The following is a 10,220-nucleotide window of genomic DNA, read 5'->3' as shown; positions in this document are numbered from 1 at the left end:
TTAGGTGAAAACCCATATCTTGAGATCTGCTTAACCGATTTCAGCCAAATTCGGTGCATAACGTTCTTTTTATGTTTCTATGTCATAGTGCAAAAGTTAGCGAAATCGGACTACAACCACGCCTACTTCCCATATAACACCATTTTAAATTCCATCTGATTCTTTCACTTTCCACTATGCAAATCAGGCAACAGTGACTGTATCGGGATAAGACTTTGCGTGAATAATGCGTTTAAAGTATGCCACCTTGTGGCCAAAAATTGTATAAATCGAACCAAAACTGTTTAAGCCCCTAAGTACTAAATATGTGGACCCCAGTGCCTATAGTTGACCTTCTACCGAAAATATCAGTCAATCCACAAAGAAATCTCAAACGAGTATACTATTTGACTTTGCGAGAGTATAAAATATTCGGTTACATCCGAACTTAGCCCTTCCTTACTTGCTTTTATATAATTTTCGCTGAAGCGAACTAAAATATTGCAGTAAAACTGAAACTAAGTTTATGGCATTTAATATAAGTCAAGAAGATACCAAATTTGATTCTAATTTAATCACGATTTCATTAAGTAAGGAATGTTAAATTTTTTCGCAACATTTATTATGAAGTTTTTACAACACCTCAAGGTATTTATCCGTCCTAGATCAAATTGCAAAAGTATAAAATGTTCGGTTACACCCGAACTTTAGCTTCCTTACATGTTTTTTATTGTTTACATGCAATTATATATATAATATTAGCTGTCTTCGATTGGTCATTTCTCTGCTCGATTCTACTTTGTTGTCAAAAAATTTACATGTGAAAGCAAAACCAAAGTTATCGAGTTGAATTGAAGGAAGAGAGTATGCGGATACCTCATTAAAGTGGTATAACTTATATCTTCAAATGACAAATAAAAGTGCACATTTTTTATCTTGTATTTTTAAAAATTAACACTTAAACAAATTAAGGGTTACATGCTGACGCACTTGTTTGCCTCTCTGGCTTCCTCTGATCCTGAAGATCGGACTTGAGCTGAATGCTGACGCATTTGATGCAAACGAACCTTTCTGTTAAGTGTGCAGTTCCTTTATTCTCCTGTGCCAGAGAATGTTAATGAATAGCAGCCCCTTAATGAATAACATTATCTGCCCGTGCTGATCTGTTCGGTAAATGCCAATATTTGTGCATAGAAGCTATGGCAAATCATATTCGAGCTTTGTCATCGATCAGCCTCTCTGATCTGAATTTTCAACGCAAAACACCAAAATTTCTTTTTTTATATTACTAGCTTTCTTTAACCCTTATGTGTGCACGTAGCTCTGACCAGCCATGTATAATTTTAACTTAATATGTCTCAGAGAAATCAAGAAGCTAAACATCTGAAATTTTATGATAACCTCAATAAACTTATTAGTTACAATTTTCAATCAATTAATTTTTTTTTTTAATATTTGTAAATTTATATTTTATTAAACATTTACTAAATCTATAGCTTAACCGTACACCATAGATTCAGCGAGACCTATGATGTTGCGAGTATGAATTAATTTGGAAAAGAACGGTACAAATGCTCACACAAACAATAGCTGCTATAATTTCTCAAAACCTCTGTCAGTTGCTTTCATGATGCAATAAAGTGTAGTCACGAAATCATTTTTTAATTTTTTTGGAAATTTTTTCGTGAAAGGGTATATATATAATGTCGGAGGATTTTTTTGGAAATAATGACAATGAAGATAATTTTGATGGTGAGTTTGCTTCAGTTATCGAAGTTCAAAATAATTTGGAAGTGGAAGGCAATCACGAAGATTCTGATGACGACGACAAGCGCGAGGAACGTAGTGATGTTTCCAATGAAACCAATTTTTTTGTGGCTCCTGATGCAACTAAGTAAGTCGAGTAAGATTCCTCCTGCTGGAATGCACCATGCAAATATGCAGCACTGCACAGAATTATGGAAACAAGATTATTTGCCAATCTATAAAGCTACCAAGTCCATATAACGGTTCAAAGCCATAGCCCGCTTTATTAGATTTGACGACGAAAGAACGCGTGCTTCACGCCAGGTGGAAGAGAAGGCTGCAATCATACGTGACCTTTGGACGAGGCTTTATACACAATTGGAGCGATTATATAATATATTATAATGAACACTAATTCCCTTTCAAAGGACGTATGAAATGTTCGCAGTATATGCCCTCTAAGCCTGCCAAATATGGTATAAAAATATTTTGAGCGTGTGATGCCTCTAATTCATATCAATTAAAGGGAGTTTTATATACTGTCAAGGAGCTCAATCATGATGTGAATCAAAGCGTTATGATATCATAAAATCATATTTATCGAATCGTGTGTGTTGGGACCTCTTCTTTATATTACGCATGACCCGCCAGTTGACTGCAATTTCACAACAGCCACATTTACATATACCGCGTTGTTTGATGATGGTAGTAGTGGACACGAGTTAACTACTAATCTCCAAAAAGCTGTAGATAAATTGGTTAATTGGTAACAAATCAGTTTTATTCATCGAAAATAAGTTACTTATCTATAAACAAGTACTCCGACCGATGTGGAGCTATGGTGCACAACTCTCGGGATGATCTAACGCAAGTAATAAGAAAATCATTCAAGAATTCCAAAAGAAAATACTAAGTCTAATAGTCAAAGCGCCTTGGTATTGTAGAAGTGAGCCAAAGAGAGCCACTGGGAACCTGGGAGAACAACTGAGAACCAGGGAGAGCCACTGCTAAGCAAAGAGATCCAGGGAGAGCCGCTTAGTAACAAGAAGAGCCACTGAGAACGAGGGGGAACCATTTAAAACGTGAGAGAATCAACAAGGATCACTGAGAATAAGGGAGAGCTATTGAGAACGAGGAAGAGCCCCTGAGAATCAATGAGAGCCACTGAGAACCAGGGGAGCCACTGAGAACGAAAAATACCCACTGGGAACCAATGAGAGCCACCAAAACACATACACTTTCAATTTTTAAATTCATATACATACATACATATACTACTGCTGACTACCTTGAATGCATATTCTAACACATACACAATTTTATTATTAGAAAAAAAAAGGAGGAAGACATAATTGTGATTTTCTTTTTGTTAAAATTTTTTCAAGTATAAACTCTATGTGTTAAACAAAATAGACAAGAGTGCAGTGCTACCAATAGTGTTGCTTTAGTTGCATTCTTAGTAGGAAATTTATATTAATGGTTACCCGAATACCTAATATAATATATAATAATAAGCTAAAAAAAGTATAATTCAAGTTCTAATAATTTAAGTTGTAGAATATTATATATGTATGTAAAACCAGTGAAACCTCAAATAAATTTATTAAAAAAGAACAATAATTTTTTGAAAGCATCTGTCAAACCTGAAATGTTTACTTTCACGAGCAACTCTCTCACAATAAAAAGTACATCACAAAAGGTAATAAAAGTAATCATTTAATTTTAAAAATTAAAGCTACTCGAATTGGTAGGTAAATTTTAAATTATAAGAATTTTTAAATATTTTAAATAAAAAAAAAATTTTGAAAATAAGCTAATTAAAGATGATGGCCTCCGTATGCGGGAAAAGATATGATTTTTAGATAATGTGTCACTGTGATTATAAGCGACTAATTTAAACAATGAAAATATCGATTAAAGTGGCAATACAGTGCCAGTTGGGTGCTGTGATTATCGACGGCACCAGTGGAGGTATGCGCGCATATCTCCAACGTACACTTAGTATACAAAACTTATTTAATATATTCCAGAATTTACAATAGTTCTCATAGTTACTTTAATATATTCATAAAAAAATATTACATATATACGTTTTTCTTTTTCAGATTATCTTAAAATTTAAATTCAAAGTAATGTAAAAATATACTTCTTTTTTTTAATAGAGTAGTACTAACAAAATATTTTGAAATTTGAAAGTAGTATATCGTTTTGTAGCTTGTAGAATAATAATGCATAAAAAATATTGTATTTTCCAATTTGATGAGCAAAAAAAAAAAAAGAATATGAAGCGTAAGTTTCAAAATATCGAAAACTAAATGAAACTGCTCTTCAAATGAAAATGGGTAGTAGTAGCAGTAGTAATGTAGATTTAAGTAACATTCCTAGTACCTACCGGTTTTCAAAATACTGAGACTATAAGTGAGGTGTTGATTGATAGCAATGTAGTAGGAATAGTAATAGTGTTTTGTTTGACTTAAATAATTTTTCTGACAGTGTAGAAAATATACTACCAACCTTCGAACGAACTAGCGAATTGAATGCTTGAACCATTAGGAATAATATCACACAGAACGCATCGACTGACTTACTACAAATATTGAAGAAGGTGGGGGTTGACGGATTACCTCTGTCAGCGAAAACCCTTAGGTACTAGCCTAGAGACAGTTTGATTAAAACCAATATCAATATTTCGGAATACAATTTTATTTCAAGTCTAAGGACTTTACTTTTTTTCTCAGGTATGAGTAAGCCAAATAGTCTAGACGAGTTCCAATGGGGTTTAGGCGAACTGATGATTCCTTTAAAAAATATATTAGATTTAGATCATCATTCTTATGAGTACAAGCAAAATGAAAGGTTGTTAGAATCTGTAAATATCGATATGGTTTCGCAATTCCCTTGGAAGCAATGCATTTAGTATTCTTAGGTATAATGAAAAAGTTTCTCCAATTGCTTATTAAAAGAGGTAACGTTACAAAAATTAATTATTATTATTATTTGTTAAACATCGTTTTTCATAGACTCCGAAACGAGCCGAATTTCAGACCACTAACAAACTATTGCGGGAATACAAAGTGTTAATAACAAAAGTTCAACAGTCGGTCAGTCGCATCACCGATCACATCGAAAGCGAAGAAGCAACAGAATTGACATCTTTGAAGCAATGCATTTACATTATATTAGTAAGCTTATTAGTACAAATTTTCCTTATATACTTATACAGTGGAACCTCTGTAAGTCGAAAACCTCTCCAACTCGAAGAAATATTTCATCCCCCTCCCTAAATTTTAACCCTCTATTACTCGATATACTCAGTGAGTCCGTAGAAGCTATTTCTGTATATTTTTACACTCCATAACTCGAATACCTACACTCAGACCTCTCTATCTCGAATATTGAATTAATTTTGACTATAGCTTGACTTGCACGCTGGTGGAGGGAGAAAGTATATAGTTCTACAGCTCTATTTTATAAATGTCTTCCCGACAAAACTCTAGCATTTAGAGATGAAAAATGCCATGGAGGAAAACAAAGCAAAGAGCGTTTAACCATATTACTTGCTGCTAATAAGTCAGGCACAGAAAAACTCTCACCTTTTGTTATTGGTAAATCAAAAAAAAACCTCGCTGTTTTTCAAAATGTTCATCACTGCCGTTAAGATATGAAGCGAATACTAAAGCATGGATGACTTCTGCAATCTTCAGACACTGGCTCATGGACATCGATAAGAAAATGACAAGAGAAAAACGAAAAATCCTGTTGTTTATAGATAATTGCACAGCACACAACGATATCCCACAGATGAAATCTGTAAGAGTAGAGTTTTTACCTCCAAACACTACATCAAAATTACAACCTATGGATCAAGGTATTATAAAAAATTTCAAATCATTATATCGCAAAGAAGTAGTCAGAAGAATGGCGCGAGATTTAGATGAAGGAAAAAAAACTTACATAGATGTATTGCAAGCCATGCGGATGACTGATAAAGCTTGGCGTAAAGTGACTGCTGCCACTATAAAAAACTGTTTTGGTCATTGTGGTTTTTCTTCGTCAGTTGAAGATGAAGAAGTTGAAGATGATTCTCTACGACCTCCTGAGGAATGGAATACAATAGCACCTGGAATATGTTTTGACGATTTTATAACATTTGATGATGGAGTAATGACTGCGGAAAAATTATCTGACGAAGAGATACTTGATTCACTATCTCCGAGCAACGAAAACGAAGAAGATGATACAGAAGATCCAATCGATATACCATGCACTCCATTAGTTTCAATCAAAGAGGCTAGAATAGCATTAAATACTTTACGTGATTTTATTGAACAATCAAGCAAATCAGAAGAAAAATAATTTTCCGCTCTTTGTATCCTAGTTAATGCTATAGATAATGAACAACCTACTTTAAAGCAAAAACAAATTACTGATTTCTTCAAATAAGTTTGTGAATAAATATGTTGATGAGCAGTTATGTAACGTGAATTTGCATGTATATTTATTTGACTTTCTCCTTTCTGTTCGTCCCCTCCCTAACTCGAAACCTATTACCGCCTAACTCGAAATCCTCTGTAACTCGAAAACTCTATAACTCGAATTATTTTTCCACTCCCTTCGAGATCGAGTTATAGAGGTTCCACTGTATAAATTGATCAAGAAAAAGAGAAAAGATAGTTGGCGGGATGATGCCTGGCCTATTTGAGGATAAAACGGCTTCAAACTTCAATATAGAGGGAAGAGCTGGCAAGATTTCGCTTTTGAGCCTTAAAACTATCGAACTTCTCTTCGATTAGTATTATATTATTATAAAAAGATATATATGAAGTTTTTAAATGTTTTTTCTTTTATTTAGACATTTTGCTGAAAATCGAAAGAAGAAGTTCGCGACGCCATAAAGGCGTACATTAGAAGAAGCCATAATAGAAACAACCAAAAACTATATTAATAAAAAAAAAGTAATTTGTGTAGAATATTAATAACTGTAAATAAAAATGCAAATAATGCACGTAATAGTTAAAATATAAAAAATTATAAAGTAAATAATGTATAAGTCAACATTAGCTAACACAGCAACTAACATAACATAAACTGCTGCCAACGCTACGCAAGTTCATGCTGGAATCTTCATGCTGCAATGCTTTGTGAGTACTTAAATGATCAAATAGGTACAAGTACTTTAAAAGTTTTCGTTTAATAGCGTATAGTGGGCGTGCCATGAATCGATTCCACCCATTTACAATACCAACCTTCCCTGGGTGCCAAGGAATACGTGTACCAAGTTTCATTAACATAAGTTTCATTAAGATATCTAAATTTATACTCAAGTTATAGCTTGCACAGACAGACGAACGAACGGACAAACGGACAGACAGACATTCGGATTTAAACTCGTCTCGTCATCCTGATCATGTATATATATAGCGGACTACTATAGCATATAGCTTCCATATATTATAAATTGACATTGGATCCAACTCAAGTGCTTGTATGGAAACCTTTTTTATTTGATAAGATATCGTCACAAAATTAGGCTTAGACTATTATCTTAAGCATCGCTATATTTTCAGATCGGACGACTATAGCATATAGCTGCCATATAAACTGATCGATCAAAATCAAAAAAAGGTATTTTTATACATTTTAGTGTTATAAAAAATGCACCAGTGAGAAGTATTATAGCAATGGTGCTGCCGAATTTAACGCTTTATTTTTATACCCTGAATAGGGTATATTAAGTTTGTCACGAGGATTGTAACACCCAGAAGGAAACGTTGGAGACCCTATAAAATATATACATAAATGATCAGCATGATGAGCTGAGTTGATTTAGCCAGACGGACATCTGTCTACAAACTAGTCCCTCAGTTTTTATGCTATCGATCTGAAATTTCGCACCTCTTCTTTTCTTACCAAGAAGCTGCTCATTTGTCGGAACGGCCGATATCGGACCACTATAGCATATAGCTGCCATACAAACTGAACAATCGGAATCAAGTGCTTGTATGGAAAACTCTTTCATTTGACGAGGTATCTTCACGAAATTTGGCATGGATTATTCTTTAAGGCATTAATCTAATCTCCGAAGAAATTGTATAGATCGGATGACTATAGCATATAGCTGCCATATTAACTAAACGATCGGAGTAATATACTCCGCATGGAAAATATTTTTATACGAGGTATCTTCACGAAATTAGGCACGAGTTATTGCTTAAGGCAACAAATTATTCTCTACAGAATTTGGTCAGATCAGATCACTATATCATATAGCTGCCATACAAATTAAACGTTCGGAATCAAGTTCTTGTAAGGGGCCTTTGTATTTGTGAAGGGTATTATAGCTTCGGCGCAACCGAAGTTAACGTATTTTCTGGTTTTTTTTATAAAGTCACATATACTAAGGTTGTACAAAATATTTTCGATGATTATCTTATATCGAATTACATTTCCCCTTTAAAGAACGTAGAAGCTCCAAATTTTGACACAGCTAACCATGGCCTGAACTATTGATAAATATTTTGACAGTGTCTTTGAACCAAGTTTTTAAAATAGCTGATAAAGTTGAAATACATTTCATTTCAAAACGGTTTTATTTATGGTGTTCATTCACTCCGTTGACTTGGCAACACTTTAAACATCTTGAGAAAGTACATTAACCTTATTTATTTTACTATACTGCAAATGGAAAATATAGGCTGAAGACCCCTATTGTATATCAAAACCTTATTGAGTGAACACCCCATAAATTCGAGAATATCTTAAACGAGCTTTCATATATGCTACATAATGGGTGATTTTATCTAAATGATTGCGATAAACTTCCGGAAATCACCGGAACTGCTAATTCAAATGAATGCAATAATAATGAGTCAACAATAAAAATAACGGCACTCATTCACAGTGCCACAAGCGCACTTAGGCGCACATGCCACTCAACGCTGCATTTAATCGATGAGCACTTGTTGCTCGTGCACAATATGTACAACAGCTGAAACTGGATATGGAGACAGAACCGAGGTTGGAAAGCACACTTCAGCGTCTCATAATTTTACTGTATCAACTTAAACTTATCAAGATAGATATGAAGTTATATACTTATATGTTATATAAATGATCAGGATGACGAGACGAATTGAAAACCGAGTAAAAGTTAAGATATCTCGATGAAACTTGGTACACGTATTCCCTGGCACTTAAGGGGGCTTGGTATTGCAGATGAACGAAATCGGAACATAGCCACGCTCACAAAACGCCATTAATTGAAAACTTGTAAAGTACTATAACTAAGGTAAAATACATTAATTTGGGCAGAGGATTGCAGTGATGAGGAGATCTGTGGTTTGAAAATCCTACAAAATTTGGCGTGACCACGCCCCCTAATAGGTTTAATTTACATAACTCACAAACCACTTAAACTTAAGCAATCAAACTTGCTTCAAAACAAATCTTTTCAGCCCCTCTACCGAGAGTGTAAAAATGGGTAAAATCGAATAAATTTGGTACAGAATATTACCCTGACACTATTATGTCACAGTGGGAAAATGAAAGAGATCTGACTACCACGACCACGCACACTTTCCATACAACAATATTTTAAATTCCATATGAATCCTTCATTTTTCAGTATACAAATCTAGCACGAATGAATGTATTGGGCTAAAACTTTGCACGAATAGTGCTTTTAAGTTGTGCCACCTGATGACCAAAAATTGTCAGAATCGGATGACAAATATTCATTCATATTCATATTACGAACATTTTATCAAAAATATCAGTCAATCTATGAGATATATTATTGAAAGTCGGCAAAAATCCTTTCCTGATAATACTATGTGCTTATGTCAAATAAAGCTTGAATCGGATCAATCTTTCTCTTAGTCCCCATATAACTAATTTAAATAGTTGATCGTTGGAAATGGCAAGCGTAAGAAATGTTCGGTTACACTCGAACTAAGCCCTTACTTACTTGTTTTTAAAAATATTGTTGCTTCGCTTATATGCTGAATACGCGCAAGGAGTTGGAGAATTAATTAAATTTCACCTTCAATAACTGAAATAGCAAGACTTAAATGAAAATAATTGTGTACGTCCCCGGGAGGCTTTTACTATATACGTGTACTTAATCTTACATTTAAACTTGCAACGCTATATGTATAATACTATCAATGCAGGGGTGTGAGCAAAAAGTTTGGTGCGAACCTTTCTATTTAGCCGCTTTTGTATGTGAAAGCAACAACAAATTGAATACATCGTTTCGTGAAATCATTCCATCCAATTTAGGCATATCTCAAGCGAGCGAAATGGAGTACTTTCAATTGCGGCATTGATGTCGGCGGTGAAGGCAAATTAATTCCACCATCTAGAGGCTATGGAATTTCAATGAATTCTATGTTCGTAACTCTATATACAAATTTAGATGCTTCTTATCAACCGTGCTAAGATTATGAATTCACTTGCATAATATACATACAGACATAATTACCGTTCTTTTGTAG

This window comes from Bactrocera oleae, chromosome 3, assembly GCF_042242935.1.
Source record: "Bactrocera oleae isolate idBacOlea1 chromosome 3, idBacOlea1, whole genome shotgun sequence".
In the NCBI taxonomy this organism is placed as follows: Eukaryota; Metazoa; Arthropoda; class Insecta; order Diptera; family Tephritidae; genus Bactrocera; species Bactrocera oleae.
This window is presented reverse-complemented; position numbering follows the sequence as displayed.